We start from the raw sequence: 23319 nt of genomic DNA on the forward strand, positions 1-23319 counted from the left end.
AAAGAGAAACACACAAGAGGGCATTCATAGGACTCTTGTGCTTTCTTTAAAACCGCCTCTCTCTTCGAAAATTTTCGCACAGCACTAGCTCATTCACCTCACTCTAACAGTGCGAACTCTTGTCGATATTTGGCCTCTTTCATGCATACTTCCTCTTTCGTTTCACTTTGCGTCTTACTTGATACCCGCCCTTGGAGCTGCTGATATACAATACTCGCAACAAATGTGTTTCTCTCTGTATCTCTTTTCGCCTATCACGAGTATTGCTCTTCCTCACATGGCAATTATGAAAACACCCACAGCTGAACAAACACTTCCATTCAGCGCCACGTCCATACTATCAATCATACACCAGTAATTTCACAGCTACTTGCTCCACTAATACATTTCTTATGTCTACTGTTAAACAGATGAAGAATCAAAGTACACAACAAGTCTCTATGAACATCACTGTCAGGACATTTTACAGACCTACGCATGCCATGCCAATCTGTATGCTTCAACTATGATGGCCCATGTGCTATGAATAAAGAAATTTCTCATAAAATAACAAATAATTTTACAACTATACAACTACTCCGACAAGCTCCTTACTAAAATGCTACATGTTTAGCAATCCCCCCCATCATCTCAGAATAATCCCAAGCAGTGCTTTCATCCCATGAGCACTTCTTTGCAAGCAAAACCACAAACTACTTTTTATACTAGCTTCCTTGTCACAGTGAACAGGAAACTAATGCTAGTGCCTCAGTTTACTAAAAAGCTTTTTTCGCTTGCAACATATAAACTACCAACTTGAACCTCTGGGATTTTCAAACACACACACATACAGAAAACTTTATTCCACAGAAATTTAGGAGTAACAGTGGTTACCTCACATTTTCATACATACTCAAATAGCTACTTCCGTGCACTTCACACAATGTTCTCATCGTGTTCCACCAGAGAACACAGTTATCACTATGCATGGATTCTGGTAAAAGAGCATTAAAAAAACAAACAGCCTGATCAAAGTGATTATCTGCACATCCTCTGCCAATATCATGTCACTCTATACCCGAGGGAAACTAGAATGCAGGGAAAGGAGCTTTGTTGTGAGCACTGTGTTGGTATTTCATCATTTACTGACCAAAGTCTTCTCAAGCCAAGTATGCACCAGCTCTGTGTATGGCTGGGTCAATCAAGAGCCCCTATCAATTTTACTTAAAAGACAAGCAGCATCAACAACTCACAGGAGGCACTGAACATTTTTACCATTATCTGCACCACCTTCCACTGATTTACTGAAGAAGAAACTGCAAAGTCTGCCCAATTTTGTACACAAGTAATCTTGAAAACATTGGAGTCAACAGCAGATACATAGTTTCCAAGACTGTAGCTAGGAACAACCCTTCAATTTCAAGATTTCTCTCTCACTGAGACACACCATACCCAAACTACACCTAGCAGGAAATTGCTACTTACTTCATTTCTAGCTATTTATGTCATATTCAACAACTGTCTCTTTCTCACCTAAATCTTCTACACAACTGAGTACACTGTTATGAACAAACACATTATGGCAACAAGCCAGTGTCACTAATATCCACTCTATTGAAAACCATTTAAATACTTATCCTGCCCAACTAACCACCATCTTCGGCCCAAAGCTCACTCACATCATACCTACAAATCACAAACTTCTGTGGTAAAAATAATTTTGGGTTTCAAAACATAATCTACTAATCACATACCAGTATTTCTTACAAAGCCTATCATTCATCATTCACTTCCAAATATCAGTTTATATGCTGTTGTGCAACTGCAGTGCAAGTAAACACTCTCAAATCATCTAGAACTGAGGTACGGCAAGGGTTCACCAAGTGTTTCCAGGTAGTCCTGTAGCTCTCTCTTTACACAATCGTCTAACACACTGCACGCCATTTCAGGGCAAATGTACTTGTTTCATTATACTACGACACGGCCTATTACAATTTCAAATTTTAAAAAAACAAATATCTGCCTGAACCAACGTCATCCGCTACTCCACGCCCTTCATTCACACAACACAATCTACCTCTTGCTACTTACATTACGTTTTCACTTGTGATGATGGCTCAGCAATAGCCGAGCACTACGAAAAATACCTTGTAGACTCATTTAATGTTCCCCTCCACGGAAATCTTTAGTAAAAGGCGAAAGATTTATTCGTTTTGAAGGGAAACCAGAGTGCCGATCAACGCCCTCACTTCAATACTTATGGCTGCTTCTCTATTACTTCTCCGCGAGAACGCGGAAAATTCTTTCCGTCTTGTCTACTTCTCTACCGTCAACAGACTTCCACTGTCATGCAAGCACACACCCCAAACTAACTGTCAACGCTGAAACACGTGTCTACCAAATGTCGTCGCTATTACTCTTTAGTTAACTATTTCCATCATTTCTGTCACCATTCAAGCTGCTTCATTACCTCACCTGCCGACAGATGGCAGCACGCCTAATTCCTGTCGGCGACTCACCGTCCGACATACAACGTCCGACACACAACTGCCCGCACTGCTCTGCATCTAACACTAATCTCTCTCCTCCCTACCACACTCGTTCACTGAAAAAACTGACAACTAGACAGTTCTTTGTACGCAAATCTAGGCCACATCAGACGCAACGTGTATGTAGATGTATGGTGCAAGGGAAATATCCCCCTACTCCCACACATCTAATTAATACTAGTTGACAACAGAAATAAAATTTCTGTCGATAGTATTTGAACCAGTCTTATTCATTTGCCAATTTCATGCATTCCTTCTTGCAGATAACAGTGCCTTGCAAATCACTCAATTCATGTTTGCTAGCCAAACGTGCTCCTCCTAAATGTTTCGTACATCATGCATTAGTGGTGATTATCAAGACTGTGTTGTGTGTCAGCTTTTTATGGTCATCAATTGCACTCTTCTTGTGTTGCTCACTCATTCTTGTAACTCAAAAGTACGTCGTTGTCATCCAAGCCTAGCACTTGGAGCAGGCCAAATCAAATGGCTCGTCCCCGTGACACTCGAGAAACTTCCACAAAGCTTTCATGACATGTGGCAATCAAAGTCCTTCCACAACCTGCAGCGACATTTCTGCAACGACGCGTGTCCCGATACCAAAGGTATGACTTACGCTTCTAATCTATATAATAAAACCACCACTCGGAAAGCGCTATTCCCTTCCCACATCCCTCAGAATGTGGTGAACGATCATCGATTACAACCAAGATGCGATGAATCTCGATCGCAAGCCTCACGCTCAGGGAAAGTGCTACCACTCATCATCGTGGTTACGTCTACTCCAGCTTTGAACTAGAGAGAGTTGAAGACATACTACAGAAATGATCCTGTGAAGTATGATCTTGCTTGCAAGCTTTTTTTTTTTTTTTTACTTTATTGTTATTTTAAAGCCTGTACAGCAGGCAGGCTGTCAGCAGCATACTACGCTGCTCTTCAGCCATAGAAGGTACAATCAGCAAAAACAGGAGAAAAACATAAAAGTTACAAAACGGTGGGCAATAAACAGGAGACACAGAGAAACAAACACGGAGCCGTTCACACTCGACGATAAGCCACACTGCAAACTGTTGAGACGACGCACAAACACTGAAGGAGACGATGGCACTGGTGAACGATGGAGTGTGACGGTAAACACTGAACACTAAACATGACGGCACACACGATACACTGATGGCGGTGATCTCCGGCGCGCGAATGTCCACTGAGCGTGTGCGAGTCCGGGGACCTGCCAAGAGGGCAACAGGGATGAGGAGGGGGAGAGGGGAGGAAAAGAGGATGCCATGGCTTAGGAGACGGGGACAGGAGGATAGGGACAGGGGAGGGGGGGGCCCGGGGGACGAGGGACGAGAAAAGGAGGAGGGAGGGAAAGGGGAGAGAAGGGAGGGAGGGTGCCCCGAGGAGCAAGCACAGGAGGAGGGTGGGAGGATCAAAGTTGGTAGGAGGGGTAGATGGAGGGGAGGAGGGCATCATCAGGGAGGGGGAGCTGGCGGAAGCCACCTTGGGAGAGGGTAAGGAGGGTGGAGAGATGGAGACCGGGTGGGACGTGGGAGTACAGGCGTGGCAGCGGGCGGGGGTGGGAGAGGATCGGGGAGACAAGCGGGTGAGGAGGATCGAGTTTACGGGAGGTGTATAGGATGCGTATCCTTTCGAGGAAGAAGAGGAGGTGGGGGAAGGGGAGAAGGTCATACAGGATCCGCGTGGGGGAAGGGAGACGGATGCGATAGGCAAGGCGGAGAGCATGGCGTTCAAGGATTTGGAGGGATTTATAAAAGGAAGGGGGGGCGGAGATCCAGGCGGGATGGGCGTAACAGAGGATAGGGCGGATGAGGGACTTATAGGTGTGGAGGATGGTGGAGGGGTCCAGACCCCACGTTCGGCCGGAAAGGAGCTTGAGGAGACGGAGTCGGGAACGTGCCTTGGCTTGGATTGTCTGGAGATGGGGAGTCCAGGAGAGGCGACGGTCGAGGGTGACGCCAAGGTACTTAAGGGTGGGGGTGAGAGCGATGGGACGGCCATAAACGGTGAGATAGAAATCAAGGAGGCGGAAGGAGGGAGTGGTTTTGCCTACAATGATCGCCTGGGTTTTGGAAGGATTGACCTTGAGCAACCACTGGTTGCACCAAGCGGTGAACCGGTCAAGATGGGATTGGAGAAGGTGTTGGGAGCGTCGCAGGGTGGGGGCAAGGGCAAGGAAGGCGGTGTCATCGGCAAACTGGAGAAGGTGGACGGGGGGTGACGGCGGCGGCATGTCCGCCGTGTACAACAAGTACAGAAGGGGGGAGAGGACGGAGCCTTGGGGCACACCGGCGGAGGGGAAAAAGGTGTAGGAATCGGTGTTATGGATGGTGACATAGGAAGGACGGCGGGAGAGAAAGGAACCGATCAGACGAACGTAGTTAATGGGAAGGGCGAAGGTTTGGAGCTTGAAGAGGAGACCGGAATGCCATACGCGGTCATATGCGCGTTCGAGGTCAAGAGAGAGGAAGATTGCGGAGCGACGGGAATTGAGCTGTTCGGAAAGGAGATGAGTGAGGTGAAGGAGAAGATCGTCGGAAGAGAAGGACGGCCGAAAGCCACACTGGGTGACGGGGAGGAGGCGGTGCTGGCGGAGATGCTGGTGGATGCGGCGGGTGAGGATAGATTCCAGGACCTTGCTGAAGACCGAGGTAAGGCTGATGGGACGGTAGGAGGAGACGGCGGACGGCGGTTTGCCAGGTTTGAGGAACATGAGGATACGGGAGGTTTTCCACAGGTCGGGGTAGTAACCGGTGGACAGGACTACATTGTAGAGCCTGGCCAGGGTGGAGAGAAAAGAGACAGGAGCTTCACGAAGGTGACGGTAGGTGACACGATCGTGACCAGGAGCGGTGTTGCGTTTGGTGCGGAGTGTATTGATGAGATCCTGTGTGGTGATGGGGGCATTAAGGTCCGTGTGTGGAATGTTGTCCAAGTACTGGAAACCAGGAGCGAGGGGAGGGACAGAGGTATCAGTTCGATCGCGGATATCTGGGAAGAGGGAGTAATCGAACTGGGGATCATCAGGGATGGAAAACACATCGGACAGGTAGGAGGCAAAGTGATTGGCCTTACTAAGGGCGTCAGGAAAGGGGCGATCATCGTGGAGAAGAGGATAGTAGGGGGAGGGTTTAGTTCCGGTAAGGCGACGGAAGGCGGTCCAGAACTTGGACGAGTTTATAGGGAGGGTAGCAGTTAAACGGGTGCATGTCTGTCGCCAGTCCCGGCGTTTCTTGGCCGCGAGCAAATTTCGAATGTGTCGCTGCAGTTGCCGGTGGCGTCGTAGGGTGTCCGGGTCACGCGTGCGGAGGAAGGCACGGTAGAGACGACGGGATTCACGGAGGAGGAGGACGGCCTGTGGTGGTAAGGTAGGACGGTGGGGGTGGATGGCAACAGTAGGGACGTGGGCCTCCACGGCCTCAGACAAGGTCTGCTGGAGAAAGGAGGCGGCATGGGTGACATCATCAGGACGGCGGTAGGCGAGAGGGTGGCTATCGACCTGAGTGGAGAGGGTATCCCGGTAGGCATTCCAGTTGGCACGGGAATAGTCATGGATGTACTTAGGGGGAGGGTCATGACGAGGGTCGGGGCGGGGGCGACGGCCGTCTGAAACGGTGAGGAGGACAGGGAGATGGTCGCTACCAATAGGCTCCAGGACATCCACCGTAATGCGACCAAGGAGGTTGGGGGAGGAGAGGATAACATCGGGAGTGGAGTTGGATTCGGGACGAGTATGCTGGGGGATGGGGATGAGGTCGCCTTGAAGGGAGGAGAGGAACCGATGCCACCGCCGTAACTGGGCAGCGGAGCGACTATGGATGTTGAGGTCGGCGGCGATCACATAGGAGGAGAAGGTACGGTCGATGTGGGAGAGGAAGTCGAAAGGAAGAGGGGCGTTGGGGCGGACATAGATGGTGGCACAGGTAATGGTAAGGCCGGGGAAGAAGAGACTAAGGATCAGGTGTTCGGTGGGGTCGGGAAGGAGAGGCTGGAGCCGAACGGGGATCTGGCGGTGGTGGCCAATGGCAACTCCGCCACGCGCAACTGGGAGGGGATTATCGGAGCGGTGGAGGAGATAGGGGGAGGTGTGGATGGAGTGGTGGGGTTGGAGGAAGGTTTCATTGAGGAGGAAGGCATCCACACGGTGGGTAGCAAGGGTGTGCAGGAAGAGGTTCTTGTTGGCGGGAAGGGAGCGGATATTGTTGAAAAGGATACGATGCTGTCGCGCCATGATAAGGACTTAGACGAGGGTGTCAAGGCGGGAGAAGGTGAAATGGGCCTGGTTATTGGAAAAGGTGGCGTACATTTTAAGGTGGAATATGGAACGGGCGGCGAGGGAGATCTGTTGTAAGGTGTGGGGGCGCTGAAAGGGATGGACGTTTTGAAGGACAATGGTGAGGAACCTGATGATGTCCTCAGCAGTGGGGGGGGGGACGAAGGGAATTGCCAGGAGGGGTGGGGGCGTCCAGGGGACGGACAGGTACGGTGAGTTCAGGAGTGGTGGGAGGGGGTCGGGCTTTGCACTTTTGGGAGTAGGTGGGGTGGGGGAGGCTGCAGGTATTACAGGAGGGAGGGGATTGGAGGTTGGGGCACTGCCGGAGGAAGTGCGCTTGCCGACAATGTGGGCAGGTGGGGGCCTCGCGGCACTCTGCTGTTGGATGTGCATTGTAGCGCAGACATCTCTGGCAGCGCAGGGATTGAGGGGGGGAACGGGAGGGGTCGACCTTGTACCGCTGATTGAAGAGGAGGGCACCCTCCTTCAGGAGACGGTCAATGGAGGGGGCGTCCTCAGAGAAAACCCGCATAAGGCGGGTGGGGCCGGCCGCGTTGAAAATGCGGCGGACCGCCCGCACCTCCAGGGTGGGATGGGCCTTCAGCTCCGCCAGCACCTCCTCCTCCGTGATCGACGGGCTAAGCCGAGTGATCACGGCGGTGAGGGTCGGCGGGCGACGCGGGGGTTGGGGTTGGCGGGTAGGAGATGGGGAGGGAGCAGGGGTGAGGGAGGCGTGAGGACCAAAACGGGTGATGGGGAGGCGGGAGAGGATGTCAGTATGGAGGGTTGGGCTGGGGGAGGAGATAAGAACAGAATCCCGTCTGGGAGTAAGGAGGGAGATGGGGACGCCAGGGAAATGTTGGCGGAGGAGGAGGGAGAGATTCCGGGCCTCGAGGAAGGAAGGATCGGGACGGGACAGGAGATATTTGTAGAGACCGGGTGGGGAGGAGGAGGAGGAGGAGGAGGGAGCGGGGCCTGGTGGGGAGACGTCCATGGCATTTTGGGGTGGGGATGGCGGGCGGGGTGGAGCCTTTTTAGGAGCAGAGGAAGTGGAGGCGCCACTAGGGCGTTTGACAGCGGCAGATGGGCGGGTGGTGACAGGAGGGACGGGAACGACGGGGAGGTGGTGGGAAGGGACAGGTCCCGGCACGGACGCAGCAGGCGGCGCCGGAGATAGTGACTGTGACGGTGCAGGCGAATGTGGCAGTGATGGTGATGGTGACGATGATGACGGTGGTGGCGGTGATGGCGATGGCGATGGCGATGGGGAGAGCTGGGCGTGGGCAGTGGCCCGACGGGCCACCACCCTAGCCGGAGCTGCAGTGACAGGCTGGGGGAGTGGGGGGAAAGGATCAGAACGAGAGGAAGAGGCGGGAGATGGGGAGACAAAGAGCGAGGGCGAAGGGATAGAGAGGAGGGGAGGGATGGAAGGAGGGGGGTGGGATTGGGCACACCAAGTGATAGTGGTGGAGGCGGCGGAAGGGGACGTATACACGATGGCGGTGGTGGTAGTAGTGACGGTGGTGGTGGGGGCGGACATGACGACAAGAAGAAGAAAGAAAAACACAGCACTAAAAGGACAGGACACACACTGGGGGACGACGGACGGCGACGGCGACGGCGACGGCGACGGCGACGGCGACGGCGACGGCGAGAGGCAGGGACGCTGCTGCCGCGGACGGGGCCGGGGCGGCGGCGGCTGCGGCTGCGGCTGCTGCTGCTGCTGCTGCTGCTGCTGCTGCTGCTGGCTGGACTGCTGCTGGCTGGACTGCTGCTGGCTGGACTGCTGCTGCCACCGGAGGGCTGGCTGGCTGGCTGGCTGGCTGGCTGGCTGGCTGGCTGGCTGGCTGGCTGGCTGCGGGACCACTGCTGCAGGCCGGGACCGGGAACTGCTGACTGCTGGCTGGCTGGCTGGCTGGCACCTGGAACCCCTAACACTTCGATTAGCGCGAAAAAGGCACAATCGAAGGGCGGTAACCTTGCGGTGTACCGCCGGAGATGCTTGCAAGCTATCACCGCTCGCTACTTATGCCACGAGACCGTCAACACGCCCTACGAGAATACGACACACTCTTCACATTTCGCGATTTACAAGCTCGGACATTCTGCAAAGAACCAACTTCTACTCTTACTTGGCCGCCATGATCTCACTCAGCTATTTTGTGCGCTACCAGTGCTTCTTGCGTTCCGAAATGAGAGACCATTGCCTCAGGCGAGACTGTATGTAAACACCGCTTGCACCTCCGGCCGCTAGATGGCGGCCTGGGGCACATACAGTAGCATTCTATGGCGCAAGCAGACATGCCAAATAGCCACTGAAAGAGAAACACACAAGAGGGCATTCATAGGACTCTTGTGCTTTCTTTAAAACCGCCTCTCTCTTCGAAAATTTTCGCACAGCACTAGCTCATTCACCTCACTCTAACAGTGCGAACTCTTGTCGATATTTGGCCTCTTTCATGCATACTTCCTCTTTCGTTTCACTTTGCGTCTTACTTGATACCCGCCCTTGGAGCTGCTGATATACAATACTCGCAACAAATGTGTTTCTCTCTGTATCTCTTTTCGCCTATCACGAGTATTGCTCTTCCTCACATGGCAATTATGAAAACACCCACAGCTGAACAAACACTTCCATTCAGCGCCACGTCCATACTATCAATCATACACCAGTAATTTCACAGCTACTTGCTCCACTAATACATTTCTTATGTCTACTGTTAAACAGATGAAGAATCAAACTACACAACAAGTCTCTATGAACATCACTGTCAGGACATTTTACAGACCTACGCATGCCATGCCAATCTGTATGCTTCAACTATGATGGCCCATGTGCTATGAATAAAGAAATTTCTCATAAAATAACAAATAATTTTACAACTATACAACTACTCCGACAAGCTCCTTACTAAAATGCTACATGTTTAGCAATCCCCCCATCATCTCAGAATAATCCCAAGCAGTGCTTTCATCCCATGAGCACTTCTTTGCAAGCAAAACCACAAACTACTTTTTATACTAGCTTCCTTGTCACAGTGAACAGGAAACTAATGCTAGTGCCTCAGTTTACTAAAAAGCTTTTTTCGCTTGCAACATATAAACTACCAACTTGAACCTCTGGGATTTTCAAACACACACACACATACAGAAAACTTTATTCCACAGAAATTTAGGAGTAACAGTGGTTACCTCACATTTTCATACATACTCAAATAGCTACTTCCGTGCACTTCACACAATGTTCTCATCGTGTTCCACCAGAGAACACAGTTATCACTATGCATGGATTCTGGTAAAAGAGCATTAAAAAAACAAACAGCCTGATCAAAGTGATTATCTGCACATCCTCTGCCAATATCATGTCACTCTATACCCGAGGGAAACTAGAATGCAGGGAAAGGAGCTTTGTTGTGAGCACTGTGTTGGTATTTCATCATTTACTGACCAAAGTCTTCTCAAGCCAAGTATGCACCAGCTCTGTGTATGGCTGGGTCAATCAAGAGCCCCTATCAATTTTACTTAAAAGACAAGCAGCATCAACAACTCACAGGAGGCACTGAACATTTTTACCATTATCTGCACCACCTTCCACTGATTTACTGAAGAAGAAACTGCAAAGTCTGCCCAATTTTGTACACAAGTAATCTTGAAAACATTGGAGTCAACAGCAGATACATAGTTTCCAAGACTGTAGCTAGGAACAACCCTTCAATTTCAAGATTTCTCTCTCACTGAGACACACCATACCCAAACTACACCTAGCAGGAAATTGCTACTTACTTCATTTCTAGCTATTTATGTCATATTCAACAACTGTCTCTTTCTCACCTAAATCTTCTACACAACTGAGTACACTGTTATGAATAAACACATTATGGCAACAAGCCAGTGTCACTAATATCCACTCTATTGAAAACCATTTAAATACTTATCCTGCCCAACTAACCACCATCTTCGGCCCAAAGCTCACTCACATCATACCTACAAATCACAAACTTCTGTGGTAAAAATAATTTTGGGTTTCAAAACATAATCTACTAATCACATACCAGTATTTCTTACAAAGCCTATCATTCATCATTCACTTCCAAATATCAGTTTATATGCTGTTGTGCAACTGCAGTGCAAGTAAACACTCTCAAATCATCTAGAACTGAGGTACGGCAAGGGTTCACCAAGTGTTTCCAGGTAGTCCTGTAGCTCTCTCTTTACACAATCGTCTAACACACTGCACGCCATTTCAGGGCAAATGTACTTGTTTCATTATACTACGACACGGCCTATTACAATTTCAAATTTTAAAAAAACAAATATCTGCCTGAACCAACGTCATCCGCTACTCCACGCCCTTCATTCACACAACACAATCTACCTCTTGCTACTTACATTACGTTTTCACTTGTGATGATGGCTCAGCAATAGCCGAGCACTACGAAAAATACCTTGTAGACTCATTTAATGTTCCCCTCCACGGAAATCTTTAGTAAAAGGCGAAAGATTTATTCGTTTTGAAGGGAAACCAGAGTGCCGATCAACGCCCTCACTTCAATACTTATGGCTGCTTCTCTATTACTTCTCCGCGAGAACGCGGAAAATTCTTTCCGTCTTGTCTACTTCTCTACCGTCAACAGACTTCCACTGTCATGCAAGCACACACCCCAAACTAACTGTCAACGCTGAAACACGTGTCTACCAAATGTCGTCGCTATTACTCTTTAGTTAACTATTTCCATCATTTCTGTCACCATTCAAGCTGCTTCATTACCTCACCTGCCGACAGATGGCAGCACGCCTAATTCCTGTCGGCGACTCACCGTCCGACACACAACGTCCGACACACAACTGCCCGCACTGCTCTGCATCTAACACTAATCTCTCTCCTCCCTACCACACTCGTTCACTGAAAAAACTGACAACTAGACAGTTCTTTGTACGCAAATCTAGGCCACATCAGACGCAACGTGTATGTAGATGTATGGTGCAAGGGAAATATCCCCCTACTCCCACACATCTAATTAATACTAGTTGACAACAGAAATAAAATTTCTGTCGATAGTATTTGAACCAGTCTTATTCATTTGCCAATTTCATGCATTCCTTCTTGCAGATAACAGTGCCTTGCAAATCACTCAATTCATGTTTGCTAGCCAAACGTGCTCCTCCTAAATGTTTCGTACATCATGCATTAGTGGTGATTATCAAGACTGTGTTGTGTGTCAGCTTTTTATGGTCATCAATTGCACTCTTCTTGTGTTGCTCACTCATTCTTGTAACTCAAAAGTACGTCGTTGTCATCCAAGCCTAGCACTTGGAGCAGGCCAAATCAAATGGCTCGTCCCCGTGACACTCGAGAAACTTCCACAAAGCTTTCATGACATGTGGCAATCAAAGTCCTTCCACAACCTGCAGCGACATTTCTGCAACGACGCGTGTCCCGATACCAAAGGTATGACTTACGCTTCTAATCTATATAATAAAACCACCACTCGGAAAGCGCTATTCCCTTCCCACATCCCTCAGAATGTGGTGAACGATCATCGATTACAACCAAGATGCGATGAATCTCGATCGCAAGCCTCACGCTCAGGGAAAGTGCTACCACTCATCATCGTGGTTACGTCTACTCCAGCTTTGAACTAGAGAGAGTTGAAGACATACTACAGAAATGATCCTGTGAAGTATGATCTTGCTTGCAAGCTATCACCGCTCGCTACTTATGCCACGAGACCGTCAACACGCCCTACGAGAATACGACACACTCTTCACATTTCGCGATTTACAAGCTCGGACATTCTGCAAAGAACCAACTTCTACTCTTACTTGGCCGCCATGATCTCACTCAGCTATTTTGTGCGCTACCAGTGCTTCTTGCGTTCCGAAATGAGAGACCATTGCCTCAGGCGAGACTGTATGTAAACACCGCTTGCACCTCCGGCCGCTAGATGGCGGCCTGGGGCACATACAGTAGCATTCTATGGCGCAAGCAGACATGCCAAATAGCCACTGAAAGAGAAACACACAAGAGGGCATTCATAGGACTCTTGTGCTTTCTTTAAAACCGCCTCTCTCTTCGAAAATTTTCGCACAGCACTAGCTCATTCACCTCACTCTAACAGTGCGAACTCTTGTCGATATTTGGCCTCTTTCATGCATACTTCCTCTTTCGTTTCACTTTGCGTCTTACTTGATACCCGCCCTTGGAGCTGCTGATATACAATACTCGCAACAAATGTGTTTCTCTCTGTATCTCTTTTCGCCTATCACGAGTATTGCTCTTCCTCACATGGCAATTATGAAAACACCCACAGCTGAACAAACACTTCCATTCAGCGCCACGTCCATACTATCAATCATACACCAGTAATTTCACAGCTACTTGCTCCACTAATACATTTCTTATGTCTACTGTTAAACAGATGAAGAATCAAAGTACACAACAAGTCTCTATGAACATCACTGTCAGGACATTTTACAGACCTACGCATGCCATGCCAATCTGTATGCTTCAACTATGATGGCCCATGTGCTATGAATAAAGAAATTTCTCATAAAATAACAAATAATTTTACAACTATACAACTACTCCGACAAGCTCCTTACTAAAATGCTACATGTTTAGCAATCCCCCCCATCATCTCAGAATAATCCCAAGCAGTGCTTTCATCCCATGAGCACTTCTTTGCAAGCAAAACCACAAACTACTTTTTATACTAGCTTCCTTGTCACAGTGAACAGGAAACTAATGCTAGTGCCTCAGTTTACTAAAAAGCTTTTTTCGCTTGCAACATATAAACTACCAACTTGAACCTCTGGGATTTTCAAACACACACACATACAGAAAACTTTATTCCACAGAAATTTAGGAGTAACAGTGGTTACCTCACATTTTCATACATACTCAAATAGCTACTTCCGTGCACTTCACACAATGTTCTCATCGTGTTCCACCAGAGAACACAGTTATCACTATGCATGGATTCTGGTAAAAGAGCATTAAAAAAACAAACAGCCTGATCAAAGTGATTATCTGCACATCCTCTGCCAATATCATGTCACTCTATACCCGAGGGAAACTAGAATGCAGGGAAAGGAGCTTTGTTGTGAGCACTGTGTTGGTATTTCATCATTTACTGACCAAAGTCTTCTCAAGCCAAGTATGCACCAGCTCTGTGTATGGCTGGGTCAATCAAGAGCCCCTATCAATTTTACTTAAAAGACAAGCAGCATCAACAACTCACAGGAGGCACTGAACATTTTTACCATTATCTGCACCACCTTCCACTGATTTACTGAAGAAGAAACTGCAAAGTCTGCCCAATTTTGTACACAAGTAATCTTGAAAACATTGGAGTCAACAGCAGATACATAGTTTCCAAGACTGTAGCTAGGAACAACCCTTCAATTTCAAGATTTCTCTCTCACTGAGACACACCATACCCAAACTACACCTAGCAGGAAATTGCTACTTACTTCATTTCTAGCTATTTATGTCATATTCAACAACTGTCTCTTTCTCACCTAAATCTTCTACACAACTGAGTACACTGTTATGAACAAACACATTATGGCAACAAGCCAGTGTCACTAATATCCACTCTATTGAAAACCATTTAAATACTTATCCTGCCCAACTAACCACCATCTTCGGCCCAAAGCTCACTCACATCATACCTACAAATCACAAACTTCTGTGGTAAAAATAATTTTGGGTTTCAAAACATAATCTACTAATCACATACCAGTATTTCTTACAAAGCCTATCATTCATCATTCACTTCCAAATATCAGTTTATATGCTGTTGTGCAACTGCAGTGCAAGTAAACACTCTCAAATCATCTAGAACTGAGGTACGGCAAGGGTTCACCAAGTGTTTCCAGGTAGTCCTGTAGCTCTCTCTTTACACAATCGTCTAACACACTGCACGCCATTTCAGGGCAAATGTACTTGTTTCATTATACTACGACACGGCCTATTACAATTTCAAATTTTAAAAAAACAAATATCTGCCTGAACCAACGTCATCCGCTACTCCACGCCCTTCATTCACACAACACAATCTACCTCTTGCTACTTACATTACGTTTTCACTTGTGATGATGGCTCAGCAATAGCCGAGCACTACGAAAAATACCTTGTAGACTCATTTAATGTTCCCCTCCACGGAAATCTTTAGTAAAAGGCGAAAGATTTATTCGTTTTGAAGGGAAACCAGAGTGCCGATCAACGCCCTCACTTCAATACTTATGGCTGCTTCTCTATTACTTCTCCGCGAGAACGCGGAAAATTCTTTCCGTCTTGTCTACTTCTCTACCGTCAACAGACTTCCACTGTCATGCAAGCACACACCCCAAACTAACTGTCAACGCTGAAACACGTGTCTGCCAAATGTCGTCGCTATTACTCTTTAGTTAACTATTTCCATCATTTCTGTCACCATTCAAGCTGCTTCATTACCTCACCTGCCGACAGATGGCAGCACGCCTAATTCCTGTCGGCGACTCACCGTCCGACATACAACGTCCGACACACAACTGCCCGCACTGCTCTGCATCTAACACTAATCTCTCTCCTCCCTACCACACTCGTTCACTGAAAAAACTGACAACTAGACAGTTCTTTGTACGCAAATCTAGGCCACATCAGACGCAACGTGTATGTAGATGTATGGTGCAAGGGAAATATCCCCCTACTCCCACACATCTAATTAATACTAGTTGACAACAGAAATAAAATTTCTGTCGATAGTATTTGAACCAGTCTTATTCATTTGCCAATTTCATGCATTCCTTCTTGCAGATAACAGTGCCTTGCAAATCACTCAATTCATGTTTGCTAGCCAAACGTGCTCCTCCTAAATGTTTCGTACATCATGCATTAGTGGTGATTATCAAGACTGTGTTGTGTGTCAGCTTTTTATGGTCATCAATTGCACTCTTCTTGTGTTGCTCACTCATTCTTGTAACTCAAAAGTACGTCGTTGTCATCCAAGCCTAGCACTTAGAGCAGGCCAAATCAAATGGCTCGTCCCCGTGACACTCGAGAAACTTCCACAAAGCTTTCATGACATGTGGCAATCAAAGTCCTTCCACAACCTGCAGCGACATTTCTGCAACGACGCGTGTCCCGATACCAAAGGTATGACTTACGCTTCTAATCTATATAATAAAACCACCACTCGGAAAGCGCTATTCCCTTCCCACATCCCTCAGAATGTGGTGAACGATCATCGATTACAACCAAGATGCGATGAATCTCGATCGCAAGCCTCACGCTCAGGGAAAGTGCTACCACTCATCATCGTGGTTACGTCTACTCCAGCTTTGAACTAGAGAGAGTTGAAGACATACTACAGAAATGATCCTGTGAAGTATGATCTTGCTTGCAAGCTATCACCGCTCGCTACTTATGCCACGAGACCGTCAACACGCCCTACGAGAATACGACACACTCTTCACATTTCGCGATTTACAAGCTCGGACATTCTGCAAAGAACCAACTTCTACTCTTACTTGGCCGCCATGATCTCACTCAGCTATTTTGTGCGCTACCAGTGCTTCTTGCGTTCCGAAATGAGAGACCATTGCCTCAGGCGAGACTGTATGTAAACACCGCTTGCACCTCCGGCCGCTAGATGGCGGCCTGGGGCACATACAGTAGCATTCTATGGCGCAAGCAGACATGCCAAATAGCCACTGAAAGAGAAACACACAAGAGGGCATTCATAGGACTCTTGTGCTTTCTTTAAAACCGCCTCTCTCTTCGAAAATTTTCGCACAGCACTAGCTCATTCACCTCACTCTAACAGTGCGAACTCTTGTCGATATTTGGCCTCTTTCATGCATACTTCCTCTTTCGTTTCACTTTGCGTCTTACTTGATACCCGCCCTTGGAGCTGCTGATATACAATACTCGCAACAAATGTGTTTCTCTCTGTATCTCTTTTCGCCTATCACGAGTATTGCTCTTCCTCACATGGCAATTATGAAAACACCCACAGCTGAACAAACACTTCCATTCAGCGCCACGTCCATACTATCAATCATACACCAGTAATTTCACAGCTACTTGCTCCACTAATACATTTCTTATGTCTACTGTTAAACAGATGAAGAATCAAAGTACACAACAAGTCTCTATGAACATCACTGTCAGGACATTTTACAGACCTACGCATGCCATGCCAATCTGTATGCTTCAACTATGATGGCCCATGTGCTATGAATAAAGAAATTTCTCATAAAATAACAAATAATTTTACAACTATACAACTACTCCGACAAGCTCCTTACTAAAATGCTACATGTTTAGCAATCCCCCCCATCATCTCAGAATAATCCCAAGCAGTGCTTTCATCCCATGAGCACTTCTTTGCAAGCAAAACCACAAACTACTTTTTATACTAGCTTCCTTGTCACAGTGAACAGGAAACTAATGCTAGTGCCTCAGTTTACTAAAAAGCTTTTTTCGCTTGCAACATATAAACTACCAACTTGAACCTCTGGGATTTTCAAACACACACACATACAGAAAACTTTATTCCACAGAAATTTAGGAGTAACAGTGGTTACCTCACATTTTCATACATACTCAAATAGCTACTTCCGTGCACTTCACACAATGTTCTCATCGTGTTCCACCAGAGAACACAGTTATCACTATGCATGGATTCTGGTAAAAGAGCATTAAAAAAACAAACAGCCTGATCAAAGTGATTATCTGCACATCCTCTGCCAATATCATGTCACTCTATACCCGAGGGAAACTAGAATGCAGGGAAAGGAGCTTTGTTGTGAGCACTGTGTTGGTATTTCATCATTTACTGACCAAAGTCTTCTCAAGCCAAGTATGCACCAGCTCTGTGTATGGCTGGGTCAATCAAGAGCCCCTATCAATTTTACTTAAAAGACAAGCAGCATCAACAACTCACAGGAGGCACTGAACATTTTTACCATTATCTGCACCACCTTCCACTGATTTACTGAAGAAGAAACTGCAAAGTCTGCCCAATTTTGTACACAAGTAATCTTGAAAACATTGGAGTCAACAGCAGATACATAGTTTCCAAGACTGTAGCTAGGAACAACCCTTCAATTTCAAGATTTCTCTCTCACTGAGACACACCATACCCAAACTACACCTAGCAGGAAATTGCTACTTACTTCATTTCTAGCTATTTATGTCATATTCAACAACTGTCTCTTTCTCACCTAAATCTTCTACACAACTGAGTACACTGTTATGAACAAACACATTATGGCAACAAGCCAGTGTCACTAATATCCACTCTATTGAAAACCATTTAAATACTTATCCTGCCCAACTAACCACCATCTTCGGCCCAAAGCTCACTCACATCATACCTACAAATCACAAACTTCTGTGGTAAAAATAATTTTGGGTTTCAAAACATAATCTACTAATCACATACCAGTATTTCTTACAAAGCCTATCATTCATCATTCACTTCCAAATATCAGTTTATATGCTGTTGTGCAACTGCAGTGCAAGTAAACACTCTCAAATCATCTAGAACTGAGGTACGGCAAGGGTTCACCAAGTGTTTCCAGGTAGTCCTGTAGCTCTCTCTTTACACAATCGTCTAACACACTGCACGCCATTTCAGGGCAAATGTACTTGTTTCATTATACTACGACACGGCCTATTACAATTTCAAATTTTAAAAAAACAAATATCTGCCTGAACCAACGTCATCCGCTACTCCACGCCCTTCATTCACACAACACAATCTACCTCTTGCTACTTACATTACGTTTTCACTTGTGATGATGGCTCAGCAATAGCCGAGCACTACGAAAAATACCTTGTAGACTCATTTAATGTTCCCCTCCACGGAAATCTTTAGTAAAAGGCGAAAGATTTATTCGTTTTGAAGGGAAACCAGAGTGCCGATCAACGCCCTCACTTCAATACTTATGGCTGCTTCTCTATTACTTCTCCGCGAGAACGCGGAAAATTCTTTCCGTCTTGTCTACTTCTCTACCGTCAACAGACTTCCACTGTCATGCAAGCACACACCCCAAACTAACTGTCAACGCTGAAACACGTGTCTGCCAAATGTCGTCGCTATTACTCTTTAGTTAACTATTTCCATCATTTCTGTCACCATTCAAGCTGCTTCATTACCTCACCTGCCGACAGATGGCAGCACGCCTAATTCCTGTCGGCGACTCACCGTCCGACATACAACGTCCGACACACAACTGCCCGCACTGCTCTGCATCTAACACTAATCTCTCTCCTCCCTACCACACTCGTTCACTGAAAAAACTGACAACTAGACAGTTCTTTGTACGCAAATCTAGGCCACATCAGACGCAACGTGTATGTAGATGTATGGTGCAAGGGAAATATCCCCCTACTCCCACACATCTAATTAATACTAGTTGACAACAGAAATAAAATTTCTGTCGATAGTATTTGAACCAGTCTTATTCATTTGCCAATTTCATGCATTCCTTCTTGCAGATAACAGTGCCTTGCAAATCACTCAATTCATGTTTGCTAGCCAAACGTGCTCCTCCTAAATGTTTCGTACATCATGCATTAGTGGTGATTATCAAGACTGTGTTGTGTGTCAGCTTTTTATGGTCATCAATTGCACTCTTCTTGTGTTGCTCACTCATTCTTGTAACTCAAAAGTACGTCGTTGTCATCCAAGCCTAGCACTTAGAGCAGGCCAAATCAAATGGCTCGTCCCCGTGACACTCGAGAAACTTCCACAAAGCTTTCATGACATGTGGCAATCAAAGTCCTTCCACAACCTGCAGCGACATTTCTGCAACGACGCGTGTCCCGATACCAAAGGTATGACTTACGCTTCTAATCTATATAATAAAACCACCACTCGGAAAGCGCTATTCCCTTCCCACATCCCTCAGAATGTGGTGAACGATCATCGATTACAACCAAGATGCGATGAATCTCGATCGCAAGCCTCACGCTCAGGGAAAGTGCTACCACTCATCATCGTGGTTACGTCTACTCCAGCTTTGAACTAGAGAGAGTTGAAGACATACTACAGAAATGATCCTGTGAAGTATGATCTTGCTTGCAAGCTATCACCGCTCGCTACTTATGCCACGAGACCGTCAACACGCCCTACGAGAATACGACACACTCTTCACATTTCGCGATTTACAAGCTCGGACATTCTGCAAAGAACCAACTTCTACTCTTACTTGGCCGCCATGATCTCACTCAGCTATTTTGTGCGCTACCAGTGCTTCTTGCGTTCCGAAATGAGAGACCATTGCCTCAGGCGAGACTGTATGTAAACACCGCTTGCACCTCCGGCCGCTAGATGGCGGCCTGGGGCACATACAGTAGCATTCTATGGCGCAAGCAGACATGCCAAATAGCCACTGAAAGAGAAACACACAAGAGGGCATTCATAGGACTCTTGTGCTTTCTTTAAAACCGCCTCTCTCTTCGAAAATTTTCGCACAGCACTAGCTCATTCACCTCACTCTAACAGTGCGAACTCTTGTCGATATTTGGCCTCTTTCATGCATACTTCCTCTTTCGTTTCACTTTGCGTCTTACTTGATACCCGCCCTTGGAGCTGCTGATATACAATACTCGCAACAAATGTGTTTCTCTCTGTATCTCTTTTCGCCTATCACGAGTATTGCTCTTCCTCACATGGCAATTATGAAAACACCCACAGCTGAACAAACACTTCCATTCAGCGCCACGTCCATACTATCAATCATACACCAGTAATTTCACAGCTACTTGCTCCACTAATACATTTCTTATGTCTACTGTTAAACAGATGAAGAATCAAACTACACAACAAGTCTCTATGAACATCACTGTCAGGACATTTTACAGACCTACGCATGCCATGCCAATCTGTATGCTTCAACTATGATGGCCCATGTGCTATGAATAAAGAAATTTCTCATAAAATAACAAATAATTTTACAACTATACAACTACTCCGACAAGCTCCTTACTAAAATGCTACATGTTTAGCAATCCCCCCATCATCTCAGAATAATCCCAAGCAGTGCTTTCATCCCATGAGCACTTCTTTGCAAGCAAAACCACAAACTACTTTTTATACTAGCTTCCTTGTCACAGTGAACAGGAAACTAATGCTAGTGCCTCAGTTTACTAAAAAGCTTTTTTCGCTTGCAACATATAAACTACCAACTTGAACCTCTGGGATTTTCAAACACACACACACATACAGAAAACTTTATTCCACAGAAATTTAGGAGTAACAGTGGTTACCTCACATTTTCATACATACTCAAATAGCTACTTCCGTGCACTTCACACAATGTTCTCATCGTGTTCCACCAGAGAACACAGTTATCACTATGCATGGATTCTGGTAAAAGAGCATTAAAAAAACAAACAGCCTGATCAAAGTGATTATCTGCACATCCTCTGCCAATATCATGTCACTCTATACCCGAGGGAAACTAGAATGCAGGGAAAGGAGCTTTGTTGTGAGCACTGTGTTGGTATTTCATCATTTACTGACCAAAGTCTTCTCAAGCCAAGTATGCACCAGCTCTGTGTATGGCTGGGTCAATCAAGAGCCCCTATCAATTTTACTTAAAAGACAAGCAGCATCAACAACTCACAGGAGGCACTGAACATTTTTACCATTATCTGCACCACCTTCCACTGATTTACTGAAGAAGAAACTGCAAAGTCTGCCCAATTTTGTACACAAGTAATCTTGAAAACATTGGAGTCAACAGCAGATACATAGTTTCCAAGACTGTAGCTAGGAACAACCCTTCAATTTCAAGATTTCTCTCTCACTGAGACACACCATACCCAAACTACACCTAGCAGGAAATTGCTACTTACTTCATTTCTAGCTATTTATGTCATATTCAACAACTGTCTCTTTCTCACCTAAATCTTCTACACAACTGAGTACACTGTTATGAACAAACACATTATGGCAACAAGCCAGTGTCACTAATATCCACTCTATTGAAAACCATTTAAATACTTATCCTGCCCAACTAACCACCATCTTCGGCCCAAAGCTCACTCACATCATACCTACAAATCACAAACTTCTGTGGTAAAAATAATTTTGGGTTTCAAAACATAATCTACTAATCACATACCAGTATTTCTTACAAAGCCTATCATTCATCATTCACTTCCAAATATCAGTTTATATGCTGTTGTGCAACTGCAGTGCAAGTAAACACTCTCAAATCATCTAGAACTGAGGTACGGCAAGGGTTCACCAAGTGTTTCCAGGTAGTCCTGTAGCTCTCTCTTTACACAATCGTCTAACACACTGCACGCCATTTCAGGGCAAATGTACTTGTTTCATTATACTACGACACGGCCTATTACAATTTCAAATTTTAAAAAAACAAATATCTGCCTGAACCAACGTCATCCGCTACTCCACGCCCTTCATTCACACAACACAATCTACCTCTTGCTACTTACATTACGTTTTCACTTGTGATGATGGCTCAGCAATAGCCGAGCACTACGAAAAATACCTTGTAGACTCATTTAATGTTCCCCTCCACGGAAATCTTTAGTAAAAGGCGAAAGATTTATTCGTTTTGAAGGGAAACCAGAGTGCCGATCAACGCCCTCACTTCAATACTTATGGCTGCTTCTCTATTACTTCTCCGCGAGAACGCGGAAAATTCTTTCCGTCTTGTCTACTTCTCTACCGTCAACAGACTTCCACTGTCATGCAAGCACACACCCCAAACTAACTGTCAACGCTGAAACACGTGTCTGCCAAATGTCGTCGCTATTACTCTTTAGTTAACTATTTCCATCATTTCTGTCACCATTCAAGCTGCTTCATTACCTCACCTGCCGACAGATGGCAGCACGCCTAATTCCTGTCGGCGACTCACCGTCCGACATACAACGTCCGACACACAACTGCCCGCAATGCTCTGCATCTAACACTAATCTCTCTCCTCCCTACCACACTCGTTCACTGAAAAAACTGACAACTAGACAGTTCTTTGTACGCAAATCTAGGCCACATCAGACGCAACGTGTATGTAGATGTATGGTGCAAGGGAAATATCCCCCTACTCCCACACATCTAATTAATACTAGTTGACAACAGAAATAAAATTTCTGTCGATAGTATTTGAACCAGTCTTATTCATTTGCCAATTTCATGCATTCCTTCTTGCAGATAACAGTGCCTTGCAAATCACTCAATTCATGTTTGCTAGCCAAACGTGCTCCTCCTAAATGTTTCGTACATCATGCATTAGTGGTGATTATCAAGACTGTGTTGTGTGTCAGCTTTTTATGGTCATCAATTGCACTCTTCTTGTGTTGCTCACTCATTCTTGTAACTCAAAAGTACGTCGTTGTCATCCAAGCCTAGCACTTGGAGCAGGCCAAATCAAATGGCTCGTCCCCGTGACACTCGAGAAACTTCCACAAAGCTTTCATGACATGTGGCAATCAAAGTCCTTCCACAACCTGCAGCGACATTTCTGCAACGACGC

General features: G+C 46.2%; 9 non-coding genes across 9 annotated transcripts; all 9 read right to left on the minus strand.

Annotated features, from left to right (window-relative positions):
* Positions 1 to 2093: 2093 nt before the first annotated feature.
* Positions 2094 to 2212, minus strand: LOC124791083. The gene has a single exon (XR_007016516.1). It is a non-coding gene; the product is annotated as a U5 spliceosomal RNA (small nuclear RNA).
* A 953-nt stretch (positions 2213 to 3165) lies between these two features.
* On the minus strand, positions 3166 to 3372 carry LOC124790965. The gene has a single exon (XR_007016415.1). It is a non-coding gene; the product is annotated as a small nucleolar RNA U3 (small nucleolar RNA).
* Positions 3373 to 11228: 7856 nt separating this feature from the next.
* Positions 11229 to 11347, minus strand: LOC124791084. Its single transcript, XR_007016517.1, has one exon. It is a non-coding gene; the product is annotated as a U5 spliceosomal RNA (small nuclear RNA).
* A 953-nt stretch (positions 11348 to 12300) lies between these two features.
* Positions 12301 to 12507, minus strand: LOC124790966. Its single transcript, XR_007016416.1, has one exon. It is a non-coding gene; the product is annotated as a small nucleolar RNA U3 (small nucleolar RNA).
* A 2411-nt stretch (positions 12508 to 14918) lies between these two features.
* Positions 14919 to 15037, minus strand: LOC124791086. Its single transcript, XR_007016518.1, has one exon. It is a non-coding gene; the product is annotated as a U5 spliceosomal RNA (small nuclear RNA).
* A 953-nt stretch (positions 15038 to 15990) lies between these two features.
* On the minus strand, positions 15991 to 16197 carry LOC124790967. The gene has a single exon (XR_007016417.1). It is a non-coding gene; the product is annotated as a small nucleolar RNA U3 (small nucleolar RNA).
* Positions 16198 to 18608: 2411 nt separating this feature from the next.
* LOC124791087 lies at positions 18609 to 18727 on the minus strand. The gene has a single exon (XR_007016519.1). It is a non-coding gene; the product is annotated as a U5 spliceosomal RNA (small nuclear RNA).
* A 953-nt stretch (positions 18728 to 19680) lies between these two features.
* On the minus strand, positions 19681 to 19887 carry LOC124790968. Its single transcript, XR_007016418.1, has one exon. It is a non-coding gene; the product is annotated as a small nucleolar RNA U3 (small nucleolar RNA).
* A 2412-nt stretch (positions 19888 to 22299) lies between these two features.
* On the minus strand, positions 22300 to 22418 carry LOC124791089. Its single transcript, XR_007016520.1, has one exon. It is a non-coding gene; the product is annotated as a U5 spliceosomal RNA (small nuclear RNA).
* Positions 22419 to 23319: the final 901 nt, after the last annotated feature.

Source organism: Schistocerca piceifrons, chromosome 3 (genome assembly GCF_021461385.2).
Source record: "Schistocerca piceifrons isolate TAMUIC-IGC-003096 chromosome 3, iqSchPice1.1, whole genome shotgun sequence".
Lineage (NCBI taxonomy): Eukaryota > Metazoa > Arthropoda > Insecta > Orthoptera > Acrididae > Schistocerca > Schistocerca piceifrons.